The 27107-nt window shown below is 39.9% G+C and overlaps 1 pseudogene; it reads right to left on the reverse strand.

Annotated features, from left to right (window-relative positions):
- Positions 1–1195: 1195 nt before the first annotated feature.
- LOC116635253 lies at positions 1196–2366 on the reverse strand (annotated as a pseudogene).
- Between the last annotated feature and the right edge of the window lie 24741 nt (positions 2367–27107).

The raw sequence follows: 27107 nt of genomic DNA on the forward strand, positions 1-27107 counted from the left end.
GGGAGGGGCCTGCCGCGCTGTTGCTCAGGCAACCCTGTTTGGGCGGAGTTGCCCTGCGCCCCTGTGGCGGGGGATGGGCTCAGCGGGAATCAGTTTTGGGGGCTTTTGTTCTCTGGCGGCTTTCCCTGGCGGCTTTCCGCGTCTCTTCCACGAGTCAGAGCAGAAGAGACCGGTTCCAACCCTCTGCCTCAGAGCAGAGAGATTGCAGTCTGTTCTTCAGTGAGCTCTCCAGGCCACACCGTCTCCGTTTCTGTCCGTGCTGCTATAAACTGCAGCGTCCTGGGTTGTGCACCCCTCCGCAGCGCCCCCAGTCCTGCCTCCAGGTCAGAGCATGTCTCTGCCCTTTGTGCTTCTAAAACCGCCAGCTGCTCCCAGGTCACAGGCGCGACCCCGCCGCTCCAGGTTCCCGCCCCGGGGGCTGCCCTAAAGTCCTTTCCCCGCTGCTACTGGTCTGCGAGTCTGTGCCCCGTCCGCAGCGCGCAAGCCTGTCGCTCACCGGCGGTGTAGGATCCCCACGTCCAGGCACCCTCCCGCCTCCGTTTATCCTCCGATATCTGCCCGCAGAATCACAGCTCCCCGCTTCGTACCTCAAAACCAACCGCCTGCGATATTGTTTGTAGAGATCCAGATCTTCTTACATCTCAGGCTGGTTTTGTGGGTGCTCAGAGTGGTCTGGTAGATATCCAGCTCAATTCCGGGGACCAGTTGAAATAGGGTCCCCTACTCCTCCACCATCTTTCTCCCCTCCACCAGAACTGTTTTTATAAAGTGAAGAGCTCGGGGCACCTGGCTGGAACAGTTGGCTGAGTGTCTCACTCTTGGTTTCAGCTCAGGTCCTGATCTCAGGGTCATGAGATCGAGCCACCCATTGAGTCCCTCTTAGGGCTCCCCATTGAGCCCCACATCAGGTTCCATGCTTGACATGGAATCTGCTTGAGATTTTCTCTCTCCCTCTGCCTCTGCCCTTCTCCCACTTGCACTCTCTTTCTTTCTCTCAAAAAATCTTCTTTAAAAAAATAAAAATAAATAAAGTGAGGAGCTCATAAATAGGGGGGAAAAACTTAAGACAAAAATTAGGACAAGGAATAGAATCCATAGATTGGGTAGAGGATCACTGTGGTGCTATCATTGATATTTGTTTCTGCTAAACCCTTCTCCAGTTTCTCAGGAAACCTGAGTTAGCTGTACCAAGCTGTCAGCTGCATGTGCAGGACTGAGCAGTCACTTCCTCACACTCCTTTTATAAGATACTCCCATTTGCCTCAGTCAGAAGGATGCTAATGGGAATATATTTACAAGGGACATAGAAGGGCTGAGGGATGCTCTGGTCTACATGCTCACTGACACAGTTCTGGATGATGGCATGATTGGGACAACTGAGACCACAATGTAGTACCTGAGGGTAGGCTCCCTTATAGTAGTTTGGGGTTTAGAGATGGGGAGCAACGATCAAGTGACTGCAGCCCAGCTGGTGGAAGCTGACTTGGAAAGGGTGGGTGGACACTGGTTAGTTTCAGATGCTTCGTGTTGCAGAGAAGGGCCAGGAACCTCAGACATGACACTACCTGCTTGCCAGATCCTCTGAAAGAGGAACGTCCTTTTCCATGAACTCCTCCAGGCCTCTGGGGAAAGTCTGGCCTTCTAGAAACTTTTGTGAGTGTCATTTAAAAAGACTAATAAGAAGGCAAAGTCCAAGGATGAATGGCCATGCCACTGAGCTCAAGAACCTCACTACCTTTTGGCTGCTAACACATGAAGTGGAGAGGAGAGTCGTAGAACTCAGCATTACTTAGGATTCCAGAGCCTTTGCTGCATGTGTTGTGTGACATCCATCTCTGTGCAGCTTTGGTGATCAGGGAAGTCTCTGAGGAACCACTTCCTGGAGAAAGAAAGTGGTTGGTTGGGCTCTCCTTGAGCCAGGGTTCCACATGGTAACAGAGGTGAAAGTAAGCTAAATGGGGTTGGTGGTGGCAAGCTGTGGTGGCTCTAACTAGTTGGTATGGTTTAGTCTCAGGAAAGTTTAGGCTAGTATATGCCAGAGATCTCTGAAACACCTTACTGTGTGGCGGAGGGCCTCACCAGGCTCAGTATGATGGCCCCATTGTACAGTTCTCCAGGGTGCCCACAACACATCAGCCAAATGCTGGTACAACTCCAGCATGTACCACAAGGGACATCCTAGGACCCGCGGCTTCCTCTGCTGTTTGCCAGGGGCTTGTTCTAATAGCTTTCCAACCAGGGTAAGGGAGGGGCTTCAGCCAGGAGAGCAATGAGGGCTTCCTTACCTATGCCAGTTGGACCCTCTGTTCCATAAAAAGCACCAGTCTCCAAAGAAGAAGGAGTCTAAAGATACTGAGGAGGACCATCTTGAAAAGTTTGGTGTTCAGCCATATGCTCCAGCCCCAGCCCAGAGAATATCACTCTGAACCTTTCCTTCATACAGGTAACCACATCCTGGTTCCACCACCACAGAGGATAGGGCAAAGAAGGAAGAAATGTGAGCGAACCAGCAGGCCTCATGTCACTTCTTCTGGGAGGATCTTCTGGGCCAACAGAAGTCTCCTAATTTGGCCTCTTTGCATCAAAACAAACACAAACAGCAGTCAAGACAAGGCTAGCATGCCCTTCCTGCTCTACAAGGCTGGGGATTCAGAGGCTGAGGTCATTTAAATGGAGGAGTCCCCCCAAATAAATAAATAAATAAATGGAGGAGCCCATTACAGGAACTGTTCCCTTGCTTTACCCACTAGGATTAAAAAAAAAAAAAAAAGCTTTTTGTTTGTTTGTTTGTTCTTTATTGTTTTCTTCCACGGGGAGATGGGTCTGGTGGAATTTTTGGCAGAGGCTTTTATTTCTGTCCCCCTCAGCCAGCACCATGAAGGACAAAAGACACTTTATCGAGATTCTCCTCCATCTTCCCTGGTGGGGTTCCAAGAGGAAAAGCATTCAAGAAGATGAAATCCCATTATATCTTCATCTCCAGGGGGCCGCACTCTCACATGGTCTTTAGTAACACATTTTGAATGCTTAACTGAATCTTATTAGAGGATTTATGTGGTATACTGGGTTGAATGATGCCCCACTCCATCCCCAAAAAGATATATTCAAGTCCTCTCCCCCAGAACTTGTGAATGGGACCTTATTGAGAAATAGCATCTTTGATATAATCGAGTTAAGATGATGTCCTACTGGGTTAGGGTAAATTCTAAATCCAGTGTCTGGTGTCTTTATAAGAAGAGGGGCTTTTAGACACACAGATACACACAGACGGAAGAGAGTCATGTGAGGATAGAAGCAGCAATTGAAAAGACGAAACTACAAGCCAAGGGATGCTGAGGATTGCCAGAAGCCACCAGAAGCTGAGAGAGAAGCATGGAACAGATTCTTCTGTAGGACCTCAGAGGAGCATAGCCAATGCAGACATCTTCGTTTCAGACTTCGAGCCTCCAGAACCATGAAAAAATAAACTTCTATTGTTTTAAGTCACTGAGTTTGTGGTACTTGGTTATGGCAGCCCTAGAAAATGAAACATTCAGGGAGTCTGCTCCAAGCAAACAGATGGTCCGGTCCTGGTTTCCCCAGTAGGTACCTGTTCTCCCAGATTTTACTTTAGTGGGTTGTCCTGTGACCTCAGTTTGCTGATGGGTTCAGCAAGAGTCGTGAATCCTCAGCCTGCCCAACATTTTCAATGTTGTCAGTGTGGGAGCTTTCCAGCTCTCTACGTGTCTGAGCTGAAACTGGAATCCTCAATTATGTTCATTTTTAATTTCTAAACTTTAAACGGAGTTTCTTAAATGAGACATTGTACTCCAAGGCTAATTAGGAGCAGACAAAAAGAGAAGACTTTGAGCTTCTCTACGTGGCAATTTCTCTGTTTCTCCACTGTCTTTCCATCTTTCCAAGCCTAAAACAAAACAAAGCAAAACAAAACAAAACACAAAAGGGAAGATGGCACAGGACAATGAGCTCCATACTGTCCTGCTCTCCATTGTCTTGCGTAGGTGTTGATGAAGTCAGCCATCTCCTGTGGGCAGGACTGGTGTGGGAAGACCCATGCCAGTATTTCTGATGGGAATGGCCCATCTTGAGATGATTTTCTTTCTACATCTAACTACTGATTGGGAGTCACCACCGCAGGGAAAGTCAAGCAAAAACCAGAAGTATATTGACCCCTGAAGGTCCTTTCCAACTGTAATTGGGGCACGCTCTATCCAGCTCTCTACTCTAGTTCCTGCTATAACCGAGGACTCGTACCTGACATTTCAGAAATATTTTCCCCTCCAAGACTTGACATTTTTAGGCATTCCCTTTTCTGATATTGTAAATTTGTCTTATATAGTCTGACCAACTAAAATAAGCTTCTACTTAATCATCTTCACACACAGCCATCCATATTCATAAACAAGATGTCTACTACCGTTCTAACTAGGAAATGGACCTAAAAACATTGAGTAATAAAAACAGGCTGTCGTCTAGTGAGTGAGAATCCCCTCCCCCCACGTCCTTCTCCACCACAGTAAGGGAGGCAGAGCCCGCAGTTGAAAGCGCAGGCTTTCAGGTCACGTGACCTGTCTTTGACCCTCAGATTTCCATGATGAAGTTTTGAAAACCTGGATTTCTCATCTGTAAGATGAGTAAAATAATAGTACCCATCTCATATGGTTTTTATGAAGGTTAAATGAATTAACCATTTAAAAATATCACTGGTACATGGTAAGTACTCAGCAAGCATTGGATACTGTTATTTTATTGAAGCTTGGCAGTAGGTATACCTTACTCAGTTAAAAATCTGTCTGCAGCAGTCCTGAGTTCTGGTCCCTGTGGTCCTCACACCTGGCCCTGTGTTACACCTTGGTCTACTGAGAGGGCTGCTTGCTTGCCTACTGCCACACGCAGCTGAAACACCGTGTCTTCTCTGTTGATACTTATCACTGTCTCGTTTAGGGAGTTGGGTCCGGTCTCAGCTGTTATAAACACGTCTGCTTTTTGAATGAGTTTCCTATTTGCTTCCTTTTACTTCTGCCTGTATTTAGTTATTTCATATAACTCCTATTTATATTTTCTCTGGTTGGTTGCTTTTCTGTCTTTGCATCTTTTGGCACTCTCAATTTGGATTTTTGTTGATTCATTTAAATGTTTTTTTTTTTCCTAAATATTCTGATTGTTTGTAATTATTATAGAGAATTCAGAAAATGCAAACTGACTTATGGAAGAAAATAAATACCTACCATACATTTCACAGCAGAGAAATTTATTTTTTCTGACTCTTTACTTTTTTATATGCAATTTAAAAAACACAAATTTAGGATTATACCAGGCAATTCTGTATAATTTCTTTCACTTATATTATGAGCACTCTTGCTGTATATTTTCAGTTGCAACATTTTAAACATTAAATTAAATTTCTTTAAATAGTCGTACTATAACATCCGTGGTTTTTATTAATAAAACCAGAAAAATATGATAAACCATGGTATTGAACAATGATGAGCAATTTACTTTTGAGAAGCTGAATTTTAAACTCCTTAGGTAAAAAAAGTCAGCTTACCTTAGCAATACCCAGCACATTGCCTCCTGTTATTTACTTTAAGCTGCTTACATTTATTGGCCATTGCACTCAGACTCCCGTTGAAGATTTCAGGTTCAAAAGGAAAAAAATAAGACTTGAGATGGTGTATGGTGAGCTATACTTAGTGTTTTTGCTTTATTTCATTTTGATGACAGTTTTATTTTCTCTAAAACAAACAGGTAAAATTGAATGTCAAGGAGTTCATATTTTGATCTTACTTAGGACAGTAATTTTAAACTAATGAGAGATGGTTATTATTTAGTAAATAAAAGAAGATACAGAGCAATGTGTGGTATGCCACAAGTTGAGTGGCAAAAAGGAAAATCTGTGTGTGTGTGTGTGTGCATATGTGTGTTTTGATATGTGTTTGTTATTTTCCTTTTGCATTTGTACACACCCACACCCACAGCCACAGCCACACCCCCACCCACAGGGAGAGAATGCTTCTGAAAGTATTCACAAGAAACTCATCACTGGTTTATTCTACAGGAGAAAACTAGTTTTCTAAGGAGATTTTTCACCCTATACCCTTTTATCTTCTGCAGTTTTATTTTGTGAATATGTTACCTTTTAAAAAAAAAATCCCTAAATAAAATAAACACTAATGAAAAATTTTAAAGAGTAAGAAAGAGCTGACTATTTGTGACCAAAAAAGAAATACGCATCTAGGTTTTGAATTCTCCAGTCCTCTGCAATGAAATGGTCAAATTGCCAAGAGAGAAGCGTTATTTAGGGTTTTTAATTTTATGAGTATCGGGGACCTCTTTAGCATTTGGTAATGCCCTCTCAGAAAATGTTTTTAGAGGCAAATAAAATTCAGAAGGAAAAAAAAAAAGGTGTATTTGAAAAAATTATCAAATTTTATTTTATTTTTTAAAGATTTTATTTATTTATTTGACAGAGAGAGACACAGAGAGAGAGGGAACACAAGCAGGGGGAGTGGGGGAGGGAGAAGCAGGCTTCCCGCGGAAGGGAGCCTGATGTGGGGCTTGATCCCAGGACCCTGGGATCATGACCTGAGCCGAAGGCAGATGCTTAATGACTGAGCCACCCAGGTGCCCCCAAATTATCAAATTTTAAATGAAAAAAATTGTTACAGTCATGTAAGAACCCTTTCATTAAATGCCATAAATAAGATTGAGTGACATGTTTAATGATTCCTGGAATTTTGAATTGTCTGCCACAATTGTTGTGTGGGGGTATGAAATTATTTATAACTTCTGTTGGTGACACAGTACTCCTAACAGTATTGTGGTTTGTTACTTATAATCGTCATTGAAGGAAATGTTACATTTCTGCTGGATATTAGTAAAAATAAAGAAATATGGTTTTTCCCACTGACGTTCAGACTCCCAAAATAGTATCCCTAGACTTTCGTGAGGGGTATGATGAGAATCCCTGTTGGTGGAAAAAAGTAATAACGTTGGATCGACCCATTGAACTAAAACATTGTGTAAAGGCTATGACGGAGCACTAAGCCAGTCTGAGGGAATCCAAACACTTGCTACAGAAGTGATGTCGGAGGTATATCTTAAAGGACAAACAAGAATTTGCCAAGTGAGGGAGCACCTGGGTGGCTCAGTCATTAGTCTTCTGCTCAGGTCATGATCTCAGGGTCCTGGGATCAAGCCCCAGGTCAGGCTCTGCACTCAGCAGGGAGCCTGCTTCTCCCTTCCCCTCTGCCCCCCCCACCCTACTACCCCCTTCCCCCACTTCCCCCACTCATGCTCGCACTCTCCCTCTCAAATAAATAAATAAAATGTTTTAAAAAAAGATTTCAGGAGATGAATGATATGAGCTATAGCAGAAGAACATGGAAACCTGTGGAACAGCAGTACACAGGGAGCTACCCCTCAAGTGTAGAGTCAAGAGAGGGTCAGGGGAGAGGAGAGTGGACAGGAGAGCAGGGCTATGCACTGGAGAACCTCACCATGAGCATTGCTGAAGGGCTTATATTTTATGTGGTAAGCAATGGGGAGCTGCCAAAGTATTGAGAGGATGTTACATGGTCTGATTTGTGTTTTCTATTGAGTTCTCTGGCTGCATTGTAGAGGATGGGCTGGAGTTGGTGGGAGACCAGAGAAGAGGTCGTCTGAGTGGGCATGATTGGTAATGAAATAGGATGCTCTTTAGAATGAGGACAAAGAATAGAGGTTGGGAAATACTAACATGTGTGGTAGCTTGGGTCATTGCTTCCTAACTTTGTGCTCCCTCTGTTTGGGAATTACACATGTGATATTGTGCTTTGCACTAGAAACAAAGTATATTTCCCACCCTTGGACTTTGGTCTTGGCCATGTAATTTCCTTCGGCCAATGGGATATTAGTGAACTTGTTATCAACAGAGGTTTGAAATGTGTCTGTGCATTCTTGAGCTTCTTTTGTCACCATGAAACATACCGTTGGCAGCTTCTAGGTCCAGGTGGATGAGAAACATGTAGAGCATGCCTGATTTTCACTCTTGGTCTGCAGCCAGGCCCAGCTGCCTTGCAGGCTGAAGGAGAGCCTCCCCGCTAAGTCCAGCCTAAATCAGAGAACCATAGTCACTCTGCACACCCATAGGAATGACAATAAATGCTTGTTGTGAGAGACAACTGAGATTTTCTGTTTTTTTTTTAATTTGTTATTGTTATTGTACAATATAGTGATGAATAAAGATATAAAGTTAGAAGAAGTCAGTGACTCAATGGGTGAAAATTGGTTAAGATTCTCCAGGTTCTGATTAGGATAACTGGGGGTATAATGGTTCCAAAAACTGAGACTAGGGAATTAGTGAAAGAGAAACAGCTTTTGTGGCAATAGTTAATGAGATCAGTGTAGCAGATTTGGAGTTGGAACTCTTGTTGGGGCATCTAGGTAAGCAAATTAGTGGACAGTACCATACATAGCCCAAAACTGATAGAAGATATTGAAGCTGAAGATAGAAAAGAGTAAGTCATTAGGTTATAGTTGGTATCTAATAGCATGAGATTGAATAAGGCTCAGGGAAAGAATGAATAATGAACCCACAACTGGGCCAAAGAAAGAAGAATGGTCACTCAACACTTAAATCTGAGCATAGTAAAAGGAACCAATAAAAGAGGCTGAGAAGAAATTGTTTGTAGCTAGATAGAGAAACACAAAAAAATCACAGAAAATAAGAGAGAAATGAGTCTCAAGAGATAGAACAATACAAGTGAACACTGCTGTGGTCGTTGGTATAGAAGCCAGATTGCAAACGGGCTGACTAGCAACTTTGAGAGGGGAAATCTTATTTTTTGTCAGAAATTTATCCTTAAACTAAGAATGCTATCCATGTATCTCAACCACAAGCTGGTCTTAATGCAATGGAGTAGCATATTTATTGGAGAATAGTTTCCTAATTAATGGAGTAGCATATAAAATGAAGATTCGTTTCCCCCATTAATGTCCATTTATAATTCTTTAAACAAGATTTTATGGATTACTTTAAAACCCTATAAATGAAATAAAATCTGTCTTCAGGCTCTTACATACCTAATATCTAATTCTCAAAACAATCATGAGGGTAGAAGCAACAGATGAATTCATATTCGAACTCAGACTTTAAATTTGGCACCAAATTCCATCATTCCTTCGGCTACATTACATCATATTGGTAATGGCTACATAGTGGAATATCAGTTATGAGTGAATATGTTTCCATGTCTGACCATTTGATCTATGAGAACCACTTTGGAGATTATTGAAGGCAGACAAGAGCCTCTTGGCAGTAGCTATCTTTTATTGCATTTGGTAAGCGGAAATTTAGGTAATCTAGTATCAAAGCATAGCAAAACGTGTTTCTAGCTCTGTTTTAAGCCTTATTATGCTTTGCCTAAAGGTTTAAAAATATTATGTTCCAGCAACACTGGATTTAATTGAAAGCTCCCTAATAAAATGAATTCAGTCAGAAGCAATTTGTAAAAGTTGTTGAGCGACTGTGGTGTTTGCATTTAGAACTGCCGAAATTCTGACAAGAGTTTTGAGTAGAGAGCAAAGACGAGGAGAGTCAAGAATAAGAAAAAGAATAGTTCCACTTTCTTTTGTAATAACTTTGTGGCTATGATACGCATTTTTTGGTCATGACCCACCATGCAATGACAACAAAGCTAGAATATAGATATATGATGGTGTATATCCTTCTTCGCACTTTTTTTAGAATATCCGTATGTTATATTATTTTAAAAAATCCATTATAGTTTTCTGAGTTCTACTTAAAAGAACATTTCCTATCCTATTTAGTTCTTCGTGCAAGTGTTCCTTAGAGTATCTGTGGTAAAGAACCAGTTTTTTGGTTTAAAAAAAATTCTAGGGGCACCTGGGAGGCTCAGTCAGTTAAGCATTCAATGATTTCTGCTCAGATCATGATCTCAGGGGTGTGAGATCAAGCCCCATTGCAGAATTCATGCTGGGTGTGGAGCATGCTTGAGATTCTCTCCCTCTGCCCCTCCCCTACACCCTTCATTCTCTCTCTCTAAAAAAAAAAAAAAAAATTCTAGTCTGTTGCAAACCAATACTTTTATAAAACACAAGAAAGACATAACTTGAAAAAGTAAAATAAAAATGACATGCAAAATGCAAATTCTAAACTTTTAATTGTTACAAAATTCAGCTGATACTAAATTACTGTCATATTACTATAAAAGATTTACATGCTGATTCTCAGGTTTTGTACTTATCTCTTGGTCATAATAAACAGCTCATCACCTGATACATGTCCCCAGACCACATTGTGAGTAGCCCTGTACTGCAACATCATTTTTTATATTTTTGACATATTATATAACTCATTCCATTGTTTGTATATATAGAAATGAGTTACACTTGTCACTTCTTATTGGGTTTAGGCAGGGCCAAGTTTTATAAAAACAAGAGTCCAGGGAGCAGTCATCATCACCAGTGGACTCTCAAATTGCAGGTGGACAAGGTATAGAATTTAGTCAGTAGAAATAAAATGAGTAAAATGCAGAAATTTGGACAAAGTGTAAAAGTCAACAAGTGCTTTTTGAGAGATGGCCAAAAGAAAAAGAAGACACTGACAAAACAGTGGAATCATTTCCCTTCTTTGAGCTCAGAAATGAAGAGCCAAGAACATGATTAGACTACAACCAGAGGGAGTTGTCTGTCCCATAGAAGGTTTCTATCAGACCATTATTTTCCAAACTGGGACACAAGGAACACTGGTAGTAAGCAACATGTTACCTGGTGATACACAGATAAGTGTGTCTTTATTTTTATATTTGTGAATATTTGTAATATTAGAAAAATTATAATGCATTTTTTGCATTATACAAATACAATATACAAAACAAATTGCAATATACAAAACAATATACAAATTGCAATATACAATACAAATTGCAATATACAAAACAAAGTTAAGTATCAAAATTCTGATGTCATGGCTAGTATCATTTAGGGTAAGTCTAAGTAGTAAAAAGAATTGAAAGAAAATAAGAATAGTATTAATGTTATGCAAATATAACCCTGTGGAAATCAGTCAACTGGGGGAACTTTGGACTCAGTACAATTTAAGCTCTGACTCAGAATCAAAATTCTATGTATTTTTAGCAATTACTTTGGAGCAAATTATACTTCATATAACTCTGGGCTCTGGGAAAATGGGTAGAAACACAGATGACAGAAAGTGGTTTGATTATATTGCTGTGAAAGAAACCACATTAAAATTAGTGACTTAAAACAGCCATTTTATTATGCTCATTGATCACAGTCACGTGGGTCAGGAATTCCACCTGTGAATAACCAGAAAGGCTTGTCTCTGCTTTCCCATTGACTGGGTACCGGCTGGGGAAGCACCCGGACTGAGAGACTCTGAAGACCAGGAATCACCAGGAGATCTTGACAAGTGTGAAACATACCCATTATGATTCAGTACATCCAAAATATACCCATTATGATTCAGTACATCCAGATGGGGGGGATGGGTCGGGGGTGGCCCGAGACTGATGTCAATGCTGCTGATCCCAGGACTATACTTTGGGGTGCTAGGGCAGGAAGACACAATGTATTTTGGGTTCTCCTTCATGAGAAGAATTTCAGAATAACCCTAATTATAATCAGCCTTATATATAATGTTTCTCTACACACAAACTGCTTCAAATAATTGCTATCAGTCAATTCAAATCAAATACATTTATGATCAAACAGAAACTACATCCAGCTTTTTACTACAAACACGAAGATTGGCGATATCTGAGAAAGATTATAAGGAGATGTGAGATAAGTGAAATTAATGAGAAATGGAAAAATTATTATAGGGTTTACAGAATACTTGATTAGTTCATTTGAATTTATAGTTTTGAGTTCGCAAGTCTAAGGTTCTTGAGCTCTGTTTTTTCCTTACACTCTGGCTGGCATGTTCTTAATCTCAAATCAGAGACAAACTGAACATTCAAAGCATCCAACTGCACACAAACACACACACATTGAAGTTAAATTTACTCTGTGCCAGTAGCATCCCCAAGTGTGTGTGAAGAAACCATTCTAGACATTTCTATCAGAGTTCCAGCCCTTTACTAATTTTTGAACTCTGAGTGGAAAGGAAAAGGCACCAGTACGTAATTAGAGAAATCTATGATTTACACATTAACGAGCAAGGAAATACAACCCACAGAGGGGAGAATGAAATTGTGGCCAGCTAATAAGTGTCTGTACTTATTAAGGCTAAAGAAACAACCTGTGAAACAAATCTAAGCCTTTCCCAAACAGTGCAGGGCAATTATATTTGGCATAAGTTCCACAGGGAAAATGCAGCTTTAGAAACCTAAAGCACTGAGAAATGGGAGGAAGAGAGCCAGCTGAAGATACAAGTAAAACATTTTTCAGATAGATCACAGACAAGGGGAAGGATAATGGTGAGGAAAGGGAGACACTGAAGGCCGTGGGGAAAAGGAGAAAAACGAAATATGCCTTTTTAACCTCAGCCTTCCTTCTGGAAGATGAGAAAATTTAAATTTCAAAGTCATCCACAAGAACTTGGAGAATAACCTTGATGGAAAATTTCTAGCAGGACTACAGAGACCTTTAATGCCAAAAATCAAAAGAAGGAGATGAACAGTCCCTTGAAGAATTTATTCCTCTCCTGATGGTAACTTTGTTAAACACTGACTCTTTTACTGAAGTAATGAAACAAATATTATTTCTGCCTTTGAGGAGTTTCTGTGGAGTGGGAAGTCTACACATACCTATATGTACACACCCTGGCGGTCATGGATGCGAGTTCAGAAAAACTCTGGGTCTTTTTCTCATTGAGAGCTTTGGGTTCAGATCCCAGATACCCTACTTACTAGAAGTATGACCTTGAGCAAAATACTTCACTGATTTGAACACTGGTTATTTATCTTTAAAATGGAAATGATCGTATGTATAATGTCAAGACTGTTGGGAGAATTAAATACGAGAGTGCCCAACATATATATAATTTCCATCTGAATTAAAGCATGCTGCAGGAGGCCTAGGTTAAGGATGATGTCTGAGACATTCATGATGGTCTATCTGCTTTCCTCTCTAGCTCCCTTCCTCCCTTACTATCCTTCTCTTATTTACAACATGATTGAACAGGTCACAATAATGAATACAATCCCTGGCCTTGGTCAGCTCATAGTGGATTAGAAGAAACAGAATTGTAAACCATTTCAGTACAGTGGGATAAGTTCTGCATCAATGTGAGTCCAAGTTATTGGAGGAGAATCAAATGATTTTCTTAATTATGGGCATGGAAATGCAATGTTAAAACTGATGCTGGTAGAAGTAGTCAGAAAGGGCTTCTTGGAAGCAGTTATAATCAGGGTAAGTTTAGGACCACCAAATGGACCTATTCCTATTCATTGTCTTATCCCCAGTTTCTAGCACAATGCCTAGTGTGCAGTTCAAGGTTAATAAATTTAAGAATGAATGGAGAAGTGGAGGGCAAAGATAGAAGAGTAGATTGAGCTGTCTAGACCAATGGTTATGGATCATGGATGAGCATTACGATGACCACAGGAAATTCTAACACCATAATTTTGGGATGAGATCTGGGACAACACATTTCTTATAAATCTCCACAAACAATTCTTTTATGCATACTTGTGTAAGAGTTACTACTCAAAAAGGGGAATTGCATCTGTTGAAGCTCAGTGACACAGGATGGCTTGTCACAGGCTGATAATTAAGAAAAAAAACAAGAAGTAGCATAAGAGGTTTTAGGTAGAGCTACTGCCAGAGTAAAGCAAATGAAGTTCTTCTCTATCACTTACAAGGAAGGGTGGGACCTTTTTTTCTAAGTTTTTATTTAAATTCCAATTAGTTAGGGGCGCCTGGGTGGCTCAGATGGTTAAGCGTCTGCCTTCGGCTCAGGTCCTGATCCTGGGGTCCTGGGATCGAGCCCCACATCGGGCTCCTGGCTCAGCGGGGAGCCTGCTTCTCCCTCTCCCTCTGTCTCACCCCCTGCTCATGCTCTCTCTCTATGTGTCTCTGTGTCTCAAATGAATAAATAAAATCTTAAAAAAAAAATTCCAATTAGTTAACATACAGTGTAACACTACTTTACGTGTACAATATAGTGATTCAACAATTTCAACAACATCCAGTGCTCAACACAGCGAGTGCACTCCTTAATCCCCATCATCTATTTAACCCATCCCCCCAGACACCACCCCTATGGTTTGTTCCCTAGAGTTAAGAGTCTGTTTCTTGGTTTGTCTCTTTCTCTCTTTTTTCCCCTTTGTTCATCTTTTTTTCTTACATTTCACATATGAGTGAAATCATATGGTATTTATCTCTCTCTGACTGGCTTATTTCACTTAGCATAACACTTCCTAGCTTCCATCCATGTCATTGCAAATGACAAGATTTCATTCTTTTTTTTATGGCTGAGTAATAGCCGTGTGTGTGTGTGTGTGTGTGTGTGTGTGTGTGTGTGTATCACATCTTCTTTATCCATTCAACAGTTGATGGACACTTGGGCTGTTTCCATAATTTGGCTATTGTAGGTAATGCTGCTATAAACATCAAGGTGCATGTATCCCTTTGAACTGGTATTTTTGTATTCTTTGGGCAAATACCTAGTAGTGCAATTACTAGATGGAGCGTAGTTCTATTTATAACTTTTTGAGGAACTTCCATACTGTTTTCCAGAGTGGCGGCACCAGTTTGCATTCCTGCCAACAGCGCACAAGTGTTCCTTTTATTCCACATTCTGGTCACACCTGTTGTTTCCTGTGTCATTGATTTTAGCCATTCTGACAGGTGTGAGGTGATATCTCATTGTAGTTTTGATTTGCATTTCCCTGATGATAAGTGATGTTGAGCATCTTTTCATGTCTTTTGGCCATCCATATGTCTTCTTTGGAAAAATGTCTATTCATATCTTCTGCCCATTTTTAATTGGATTATTTGTTTTTTGGGTGTTGAATTTTATACGTTCTTTATATATTTTGGATACTAAGGAAGGGTGGGACTTTTTGAAAGATGATTATCCTAGTCTAGGTCCCTGCCCCCATCCCAAAACCAAGTCTGTAGCAAACTCTTACAGGTAGTTTATTTGAAGCCGGATTCTAGGAATCAGGAGCTAAGGACCAGTAAAAGTACAATAAAGAAGGAAATAAAGAGTGTGTTATTGAGTTGATAATCTCCATGGGCAACTTCATCTAACCAGACATTCTGAGGAGCATTTAAAAGAACTTTTATAATTTTCCAGCAGAGGACCTCTGAGGAGAAACATTTCTCAGCTCCTATATCCCATTGGTTGAAGTTTGTTCTAGGGTGTTGTTAACTCCTCTGTACCTCCACACATACCAACCAGAGAAATCTTGGGCAGAAAGCAAAATACGTGAAATACATACTTGGGATGAGTTGCTAGCAGAGCAAGACAGTTGAATTTCATTTGGAACTATGCTAAAGACAGCTGGAGTCAGATGTGAGGTTGAGAGGGTAGGGGTAGGAGGTATACCAGAAGAATCTGATATATGAACTTCATAGTTCCTTTCAATGAACATTTAAACTTATTCTACGTATTTGCAGCTACATTTAGAATTATCACCCTTCAATCAGAGCATCTCACTTATTCCTCTGGTTCCATTTAACCTATTAAAGAGTCTGATGCAATCACTGGCTGGGTTCTTTTTGAGTGTATAGACTTTAGCATAATTTCCTTCTTTACATAGTAGGTAAGTTTGCTCAAAACATTCTTTATCAAGATTTTGTTATTCCCTTTTGCCATCACATGGGCAACAAAAGATAAAATAGATAAATCTGACACTGTAAAAATTTTTTAATTTTGTGCAAAGACACTATCAACATAGTAAAAAGGCAATCCACAGAATGGGAGAAAATATTTGCAAATTATTTATCTGGTGAGGGATAAATATCTAAAATATACAGAAAACTTCTAAAACTCACCAACAACAAAACAAACATGTGATTAAAAATGGAAAGGACATGAACAGACATGTCTCCAAAGAAGATATACAAATGGCCAATAAGCAGGTGAAAACATATTCAACATCACCAATTAAGGAAATGAAAATCAAAACTATAATGAGATATAACCTCACACCCATTAGGATGACTACTATAAAAAAACAGGAAATAACAAATGTTGGCAAAGACGTAGAGAAACGAACCCTGGTGCACTGTTGGTGGGGATGTAAAATGGTGTGACCACTCTGAAGACAGTATGGTGTTTCCTCAAAAAATTGAAATAAAATTATCATCTGATCCAGAAATCCTTTTCTGAGTATATGCCCAAAATAATTGAAAGTGGAATATCAAAGATGTATACCCACGTTCACAGCAGTATTATTCACAAGAGCTAAAACATGGAAGCAATCCAAGTGTCCATCAACAAATGAACGGATAAACAAAATGTGGTCGGTACATGCAATGGAATATTATTCAGAAAAGGAAGGAAATTCTGCCACATGTAACATGGATAAAACTTGAGGGCATTATACTAAGTGAAATAAGCCAGTCACAAAAAGACAAATATTATATGATTTCACTTACATAATGTACTTAGAGTAGTCAAAATCGTAGAGACAGAAAGTAGATCTGTGGTTCCCAGGGGCTGAGAGTGCGAAATGGAGGATTATTGCTTAATGGACATAGATTTCAGTTTTACACAATGAAAAGAGTATGGATGTGAATGGTGCTGATGGTTGTACAACATTACAAATGTATTTAATATTACTGAACTATACACTTAGAATGGATAGAGGGTAAATATTATTTTATGCACGTTTTGCCACAATAAAATTTTCTTAAAAAATTAAAACACAGTGGGAACAAGGATGAAAGAACAGCACATAATTGTTATTTGTTCTGATGAAGTTGATCTAACACACTCAAAAAAGAAGGAAGGGAAAATGGAATAAATGTCTTGAGTGCTGAATGGGTAATATGTGGGAGCCAAAGGACATTATTTAAATTTTGTAAACCAAATAGTAGATTTTGTAATTCTCCTTTGTTTCTATAAGACCTTTAATTTATAAACTTGTTTCCTTCTTTCCCTTCCTCATCATGCCTCCAAGAGAAGTCTCTCCCTATGTGTAGATAGCTCTCTCCCATAAGCAGCGCTTTGCCCAGACAGACCCTTTTTAATCGTACGCACTCTCAGATCCTTTCCATTTGATCCATTATATATTAGTTACGTGTTTCTGTATAACAAGTTAGCCAAACTCAATGGCTTAAAACAACAAACACTTATTATATTACAGTTCCTGTGGGTCAGGAATTCAAGAGCGGCTTAACTGGGTTAATTGTAGGCTTCATTGCAGTGGGAGGATCCTCTTCCAAGCTCATTATGGTAGCTGGTGGCAGGAAATTTCTGTCCCTCTGGAATGTTAGCTGGAGGCCTCAGTTCCTCTCTAGGTATGCTTCTTCACTGGACTGCTTGAGTCCTCACAACATGGCAGCTGGCTTCCCCAGAATGACCTGAGAGAGAGACAAACAGGAAGAGAGAGAGACAGAGACCGAGAGTAGGATGTTATCTTATTCCACCACCATTAGTATCCCACTGCACCTTCTTCTTTTCTTTGTACTATCTGCTTGACTCTTCATCCCAGCATAGGCTCCTGAGTTTCTTATATGTAAATTGAAGATTCTAATTTTCTTTTACCTCCTGTGATGTTGTAGACATGGGATATGTATATATGTATATATATATATATATATATATATATATATTTTTTTTTTTTTTTTTTCTTTTCTGGATGATCTCTATGGATTTTAGAGGTAAGGTAGAAAAAGCCATATTAGACAGCATTATCCTAAGGGAAACTGGAAGTTTCCCAATAAATAATTTTTGAATATGCAAATGAATGAATAAATGGATACAAAACCAAAGGCTAACTTATTGAATGAAATTACCCTGATCATCTATTATGGAGACTGGATTTTCATGACCATATGATAAGACTGTTTTTTTTTTTTTTCTGAAGAAAATTGAGACCAGTAATAAAATCAGTGTTCCTGGGTGAGAATAGAATGCATAAAAGTAGAACCAGTTATAAAATTTGGAAGCTTAGTGGCATAAGATCTTCTTGTGTGACCATTGGCATGATGGTTACCTGGAAGGGTGGGTTTATAAACAAGGTAAAATCAATACTTTGTTCAGTGGTGAGCCCATATCCTCAGACTTCTCAGCATCATGTTACACTATTTCAAAACACTCTCATACTGATTGGAAATATGGTTGTCTGTTCATGCACGTGCACCATGAAATGAACAATGGAGATAGAGAGGCATGTCTGTGGGCATGCACATCACTTGAGGCAGAGGTCCATGCCCACCTGACTATTCAGAGATAACTCAACCTGTGGTCTTATTGACAGAAATACCAGCAGCTTGGGGAGTGCTCAGGCTTTATTATCACACCTGGGTGCTATATCCCACAGTGAGCTGTCTACACCTTGCCCAAGATACTCTCCTTCTCTGAGACTCAAGTTATTTGCCCAGAGCTTTATGACAAGTTTTAACTTTCCCCTGAATCAGTGCATTTTTCTTATTAACACTTTTGGTTTTAGAGGCAATAATTTTTTGTACTATTGACTTCAAGTGTTTCCAAGTGTGTTTGGCCAAACTCCTTTATTATTGTCACACTCTCAAAGGCACACTTTGCATTTCTGAGGTAATTCAGGATGTCATATTCTGTTGAATCCCTTCTGATCAAGTTCAAAGATTTTTGAAAGTAGATAATTTTCTCTTAAGCTAGGAAGCATAAAGGAGTATGTTTTTTCAGCTGTATTTCAGAGGTTTCATTCTGTAAAGAGGAATGGTTGACTTTTGGTGAAGAAATTAATATTCTATTTTTCTAAATTATGTCTTTTTTCCAGAAAAAGAAAGAAAGAAAGAAAGGAAGGAAGAGAGAGAGAAAGAACTATTTATTAACACTGCTTTAACCTACAATCATTATGAAAGTGGGCAAATGTGGTTGCAAACCTTGATAGATCATTCTTTGTTGTTGTCATTGTTTTATTTGCTTGATGGTACATCATCATTTCCTATGGTTCCATTTAAGTAGGCATTGCTTTCATTGATAGAAAATTTTAGATTATTTGGTTCAAGCACCAAAGAAGTCATAAGACTAACTTGTCAAAGATTACTTTTCAAATTTTGGTATTAGAAATTATGGGAATTCATTTACTAGACTAAAAAAAAGGAGAGCATCTCAAAAGTCTATCTGTGAAAGTCTCAAATTCTAGACAAATTAAGATAGAAAAGGAAAAGACTATTTAAAAGTTAGAGATTTTCTGGCCATTACGAAAACAAAACAAAACAAAACAAAACACAGAAAAACAAAAAAACGTTGGCTTTCCACCTCCCGGCAGTCTTTCAAATCATAGCACAGGGTTGCATGAACTGAATGTAGGCTTTTATTAGAACACTTTTAAGAATTAGGGGACATGATATTGATTTCCTTCCACCAGAGGGCACCATAGACTACAATCCAGCAACCGTGCTTGAGGGCCTGGGTACATAGACTCAATAATCTAGAGCAGCTACTTGTAGGTTTTATATTTTTGTACCAAGGCTAGGTTTTTAAGATCAACAAATGGGCATTATCGATTTTTCAATAAGGTAGGATTTATAGTAAAGACACTAATGTGACTCTATACTTTTCTGACATTTTACCCTCCAGACGGGAAAGAAATATGAAAACAGAGGAGTAATCTTACATTTATACCTGTCCTTCCATAAGGTTATTTATTTAGAAATTAGCTGATGGAAAACTGTTTGCTACAGGAACCCCATGACAGAGTCCACCTACAATCCTGCCTGTTGGGATTCATCTTGGAATTGTGAGTTCTGTGGAATTGTCATAGGTTCTAATTTCCAAAGGCAGCTACAAGGAAGCAAGGCCCTGTCTCTCCAGATGTTTCTCTAGTTCTTAGCAGTTATGCATATCCATTCACTTCCAACCCGGTGATGCGCTGAGAAATCTCTGCCTTGTTCAGCGAAGATGATGCCCCCGTTTAACATCTACTGAAAATCCAGGCTTTGCCCTGAGTCTCTGACAATTGAATGCTTGCAAGCCGCCCTTTCGTTTCCTTCAAATGCTAGGCCTGGAAAGACAGATTTACTTGTACTCCTTTTGTACTCTGAGGGGCAAATTTCATGAGCTGAAAGCTCGCTTGCAGGCTCCTGTGAGTGTTCAATAAGCCACAGTGCGTGTGAAGTATAACCCCCACGGCTGCTTTCTACGGGCTGATGAGGGCTGAAATAGTGCATTTGAAAATGGAGCACCATTTGAAATTCATGGGCTGGCAGGGATCACAGCTGATCATAATTTCTCATGTGAAAATGTGATTTCCCTCCCCCTGTTTCTTCTTGTTAGGCTACTGAGGAGTATTAAGTGTGTCTCCCAGCCTGTGACAAAGGACTTCTGCAGTGGTGATGCTGGGAGAAAAAACTGAAAGTTAACAAAGGCATCAGGTTTCCAGACTCTGACTTCTTAGACTTAGCAAGGGATGGCTTTCAGGTGTTCGGAATGATGAACCCTAACATGGGGAAAAAAGCCAATGCTTCTGCACTGTTTAAGCCATGCTCCAATTTTAATAATTGTCTCCACAATCACTTGGGATAATAATGTGAGCTTGTACTTAACAAGTGTGTCCTGAGAGGTAAGGTAGCTTTACAGCTGGGTGGGCATCCAGAGGCCTAAACTACCCACCCACCTTGCCTAGGACTCTGGATAGTGATTACTTCTATTCTCGTATAGCAGTTAAGGAATTACTAAGTCATTTACATATGTAACTAAATAGACATTCCACACAGCATGAATTATTTTGTGAGCAAAGGTAACTTTTCTTGTGGGTCCCTTAACCACAATATCATGCCTTCCTTATTCTAATCTCGCCCAATCCTGGATTATTTTAGGTCCTCTACAAAGCCTAAATCCTCCCCCTACCGAATTTAATTATGAGAATTCATGACTGCCCCATGTCAGAGCGATTTAATGGGAAACATGGACTCTCGAGGTGGGGGCTCCAGTTCCACTTAAATAGTAAGGAGGAATGATAAGTTGCAATTGATCATTCAAAGCTCTTGACATGGACATTCAGTCTGAGTAAAGCAGTGTATTCTTTTGCATTGGAATTATAGCAACAGAGTGTGGTCGCATCAATCAGAATCGATTTGACAATTAAGGATTTCTGACTAATAAGAATAGGAAACGAAATAGTTGCTGAATAAAAATATGGTGTTCCCCACCCCCTCTGCATCCCTTCTCTCATTGCCTTCTCTCTCCTTCCCTTCAAAGCATTTAAGGAATCAAAAGAGACATTTGTTATCTGTACTCCCTTACTTCCCATTTCCTCCACCCCCAATTATTGCTTTCCGCCCACAAGCTTCTCCTGAAGCTGCTTGTGGCAAAGTAATCACTGACTTCCTGATCGCCAAGGTCAAGAGAAGCCATCCTGTCCTTGTTGGAATTGCCCAGCTGTCAAGTCTGGCATCAGACTTCCTTTCTTCCCTCCCATGGTGGTTCATCTTGTTGAATTCCATCTCTTTGACCATTTTCTCTCTTCTTCCTTGCCCACACTTACACATTCTCTTGAGTTTCCTTCTCAGTGCTTCTTTCTCAATCTATATGTCCCCTAAATCTCCTGCTCCGACTCCAACAACTATTTATATAATGATAATTTCGTAGTCTTTTCTCTGGTTCAGACTTCGGACGTTCAGCCTCATCTTTCTGTCTCCTGAATTTTCCCACCCACATGTCCAGAGTGGAGACAATGCCACCCTTCCTCCAAAACTCTTGCTTTCTCAGGGCTTCTGGGCGGCTCAGTCGCTTAAGGGTCTGCCTTCGGCTCAGGTCATGATCCCAGGGTCCTGGGATGGAGCCCCGTGTTAGGCTCCCTGCTAAGTGGGAAGCCTGCTTCTCCCTCTCCCTCTGCTCCTCCCTCTCCCTCTGCTCCTCCCTTCTGCTTGTGCTCTCTCTCTCTGTCAAATAAATAATAAATCTTTAAAAAAAAAAAAAGCCTGTTGCTTTCTTTTTTGTATTTTACTGGCCACATCTCTGCGAGCCTTCCCTATAGTTATGTGGGGCCACATGACAGACTTATGGCCAGTGGAGTCTGGGTAGTTGACACAGATCACTTCCATTTCTGGTCCCGGTGATACCTTGTATGATTTCCTAAGCTCTTTCTCTCCTCTGCCATTGGAAGATGGTGGTGGCACCAGGTCCACCAGCTTGGAACATTCACACCACGTTTTTCTGGAAAGAGGAGCAAGGTTGTGTTAGACCACTGAGAACTGCGTTGTTGGTTACAGCAGTCAGATTATCAGGATTGTCACAGTGTAATAAAGGACTCGGATGTCTCCAAAACGAAACTCCTCTTGTTCCACTCACACTTCCCTATCTCAGTGAATGGGACCCAACTCTCCCAAACCAGAAACTTTATTTATTTATTTTTTATTTAAGTTCAATTAACATATACTGTATTATTGGTTTCAGAGGTAGACATCAGTGATTCATCAGTCTCATATAACGCCCAGTGCTCATTATATCACATGCCCTCCTTAATGTCCATCACCCTGTTACCCCACCTCCTCACCCCCCCTCCCCTCCAGCAACCCTCAGTTTGCCTCAAGACTCTCAAAGCTTTATCCTCCAACCTTATTTCCACACCCAGTCTCTCACCAAGCCATGTTAATTTGACCTCTTTAACATATCCATGGAGACTCTCTAGTTCAGACCCTTGTGGCTTCTGGCATGCACAATTCCAATAGCCTCCTGATTATTCTCTGCTTGTAATCTACTCTCCTTTCCTTCCCAGTCTGTTGGGAAGTCCTTTGTAGGGTGAGCTTGTTCTTCATAATTACAGTTGACGCTTGAATAACACATATTTGAACTGGGGGGGGTCCACTTATACATGGATTTTTTTTTATAATACAGTACTAGAAATGTATTTTCTCTTCCTTATGATTTTAATACATTTTCTTTCCCCTATCTTACTTCATTGGTAAGAATACAGTATATAATACATATAACATACTAGATACGTGTTAATCGGCTGTTTATGAGTTAGGCTTTCAGTCAACAGTAGGCTATTAGCAGCTCAGTTTTGGGGGAGTCAAAAGTTCTATGCAGATATTTGACTGTGCAGAGTCAAATATCTAAACCCTACATTGTTCAAAGGCCAAACACATGTCTTTTTAGTCCTAAAAATTAATAGCACCGATTTTCCACTAAGAAAGGAATATATATGTGTATTTTAGAAACTTTGGAAAACTCAGAAAAGTATTAAACAGAATATAAATATCATTTATAATTTCATTGCCCCAATACAAACACCATTTCCACGGCGTCCTATGTTATTTTTATGTGTGCTTATTACTTAGAGTATTTTAAGTTAATTTTCATTTTTATCAAAGTAATAAAAAGAAGCAAATGCTTTTCAAGTAGTTTGGGGATTTATTCACTTGTTTTTCTTCATATTTCTAAATGATATGCTTGGGGACACCTGGGTGGCTCAGTGGGTTAAGAGTCTGACTTCGCCTCAGGTCATGATCTCAGTGTCCTGGGATTGACACAAGCTCCATGCTCAGCAAGGAGTCTGCTTGTCCCTCTCCCTCTACCCCTACCCCCGTTCATGTGTTCTCTCTCTCTCAAATAAATCAAATCTTAAAAAAAATAAATGACATTCTTGTACTGTTATTCTTTGATTTTTAAATTTTTTTTCTTGATTTTTAAAATTTTATGTTATCTACTCACTCTGTACTATGGAAAAGGAAGATTAAGTTCTGTTATATTCCACACAAACCTACTACCTGACATGAAATTTTGCCATTCTTTTTGGTTAAATCAGTAATGGTATTGACATTATTATTACTCTGTAAATATTATTCAAAATCGATCTTCAAAAGGTACCCTGATTATATTTCTTTTCTTGTTCAAGCTTTTCCTTTTTCTTTTTTTAAGATTTTATTTACTTATATGAGAGAGAGAGAAGCAGGCTCCCCACTGAGCAGGGAGCCCAACGCAGAGCTCTACCCAAGGACCCAGAGATCATGACCTGAGCTGAAGGCAGATGCTTAACCGGCTGAGCCACCCAGGCATCCCTCAAGCTTTTCCTTTTCCTTTTTCAGTGTCTATTTATTGGCTTTTCATTTTTCTATATATCTATCACAAATCTATCTCTACATCCTCAAAGAATAAAATATTCTTTTCACTGCGTAAAAACACATTAGACATTCAGTTAAGTACACTTGGGGGGCACTTTCCTTATTAAAGCCCTCCATATTCATGTTCCAACCTGGACTATATTTTTTTAGTATCCAAAATATATTTTTTATTTTTATTTTTATTTTTTTTATTTTTTTTTAAAGGTTTTATTTATTTATTTGACAGAGAGATAGACAGTGAGAGAGGGAACACAAGCAGGGGGAGTGGGAGAGGGAGAAGCAGGCTTCCTGCAGAGCAGGGAGCCCGATGCAGGGCTCGATCCCCGGACCCTGGGATCATGACCTGAGCCGAAGGCAGACACTTAACGACTGAGCCACCCAGGCGCCCTCAAAATATACTTTTTAAAGATTTTATTTATTTATTTGGCAGAGAGAAAGAGAGTGACAGCAGGAACTCAAGCAGGGGGAGTGGGAGAGGGAGAAGAAGACTTCCCGCGGAGCAGGGAGCCCAATGCTGAGCTCGATCCCAGGACCCTGGGATCATGACCCAAGCTGAAGGCAGAAGCTTAACAACTGAGCCACCCAGGCATCCCCCAAAATATTTAAATAATGCTTAAAATCAATAAAAAGAAGAGAAACATGGCAAAAATATGAAAAGGTATTCATAAAAAAGGGAAGACTGTGGCCATTAAACCTGTGAAAGTTTGCTCCGTTTCATAGGTACGGGCAAAATTAAAAAGCTTGATGATTCTCAGTTTATTAAAAAGTTGCACTGGTATAAACTTTTGGGGGAGTGTATCAGAATCTAATGAAGTTGCAGACATGCGTGACCTACAAGACAACAATCCATTAGAAGTTATATACCCTAAAGTAATGCTTACTGTTATGTATGAGCAGATGTATACACCTATGCATTTGGCAGCATTGTTCTTAATGACTCTTAATGAGAAGAGTGGTGATGTCCATCACTAGGACAATGGATAAATGAATTATGGTGTGGAAGTCCATTCCATGCAGGGGAATGCAGTACTGCGGTGAAATTAATGAACTACATATCTATGCGGATGAATCTCATGTAACAAATGCCAAGAAATGATAAAATGCCAATTTCAATACAGTAATTATTCCTATGAGAAAAGTGTTGGGAAGGTGATGCACTAGGAATACACAGAGGACTTGAACTGCATTTGCATTTTCTTTTGGGTTTACTTAGTGACTGCATTATATTATTTATCTGAAATATTCTATAATACATGGAAAAACAAAAACAAACCTGAAGTCAAATAAATCATTGGAGAGCAGATTTGGTGTGATTTTTCAGTATGTAGAGATTGGCTGATTTCACTGGTTGTAGGGTCCCCATTGAATGATTCTCCAGGAAAAGGACAAAAAGTGTTATCGACAAAACAGAAAAAAAATAAAAAGGGGGCTAACTACTTGATTTTCCTCCTTCCCTCTAAACTTGTCTTCAAGACTCGAGGTGTTTGGATGGTGCTTGGAGCTGAGTCTCCCGGCTTGGTCTGTGGCTGTGGTGCAGCTTCATTTTGCCTCGAGGGAACTTTATGCCTGAAAGCTCATGAAATTGCAATGAAATATCTGACTAGAAAGGTGAGCTCTGAACATGTCAGTCTGTCATTGTAACTGGGAAACACCTTCAGAAAGATTCAGTCTTCTGTAACCCCAAACCTTGCAGACCTGTGTGGAAATGTTGAAAGCTTTCCCAGATTTGCACCCACTTTAAAGCTGTAGGAGTTTGTCTTGCTAATTAGGCTAAGGTATTCTGCCAGTAATGTTTATTAACAGAATTTCTAAAAAAAAAAAAAAAAAAGAAGAAGAATTTCTAATTCAGTCCTGATGCTTCCACATATGTTTCATTTTCGATTAGACACATCTCTGCCTTGGATTGTCAATATTTTCCATTGTAATGATTAGGGAACCGGGACAGGCACATGAGATTAAAGGTACGGCATCAAGCACCTGATCCCATCACAACCTAGGGATTGTGTCCTGTTACTCTGTCCACCATTAAAAGGAATTCTATGGAGTTCTGCAGTGAAGGCAATGGACTGAACATGAGAGTTCTTGAAATCACTCCTAGCCTTACTAACTTACTGTCTAGTGGTGCGGTAAGTACTCCGGATCTCTCAGCTACACGTTGTAAAATGTTAAAATATTTACAGCACTCACAAGGGTATAGTAAGGCTTATTAAATGTTTAGAAATTCCGACTAATAAGCTGCTTTTCTTCTAAAGCATTCAAGATACTAAAACTAATTAGGTGCTATCTACTTATTAAGTGCTAGATGATGAATGTTTTTCCTGAGTTTTGAAATTCTGGGGAAGAAATTGTGAGGCCTAATTATTGTTGGCAGTGAATACCATACATGATAAATAGCAGGAAAAAAAACTTCAAATTATTACGGTAGCAGATTTTAGCTGTTTCACCGGTGGGGCTGGGAAAAGGCACTGTCTAAATTGAAAGGTACAACAAACATAAAGACACATTGGCTATCTGGACTTCCAGGATGGACTTCAGGATGCAGCCTCAGGGTGTCATGTGAGTTGAGACTATGGAGAATGATAAGGTTCTTTATGAGCTAATTTGTATCTGGAAAAGCCAGTTTCCAGAAGCATAGTCAATCTGGCCTAGAATATTCTTGCGTTTCAGGAAGACATAAAATCTGCCCTTCGGTAGAGAAAAGAATGGCTGTGGATTTAGAAGAGAAAGAAACACTTCACCCCTGATCTCAAAGCATGACTCCCCCAAATTTCTGGAACTATTACCTAGAGTCTGAAGAGAGGGTCAGGCATTGAAGCAACAGTCTGGAGTGCTTTCTTTACAAAAACTTCATTGGTATTATGTGTCAGCTCTCAGCCTGATCATGTCAGCACCCACCCTCCCTCCCAGAAACT

This window comes from Phoca vitulina, unplaced genomic scaffold (genome assembly GCF_004348235.1).
Source record: "Phoca vitulina isolate PV1807 unplaced genomic scaffold, GSC_HSeal_1.0 scaffold10, whole genome shotgun sequence".
NCBI classification, from domain to species: Eukaryota; Metazoa; Chordata; class Mammalia; order Carnivora; family Phocidae; genus Phoca; species Phoca vitulina.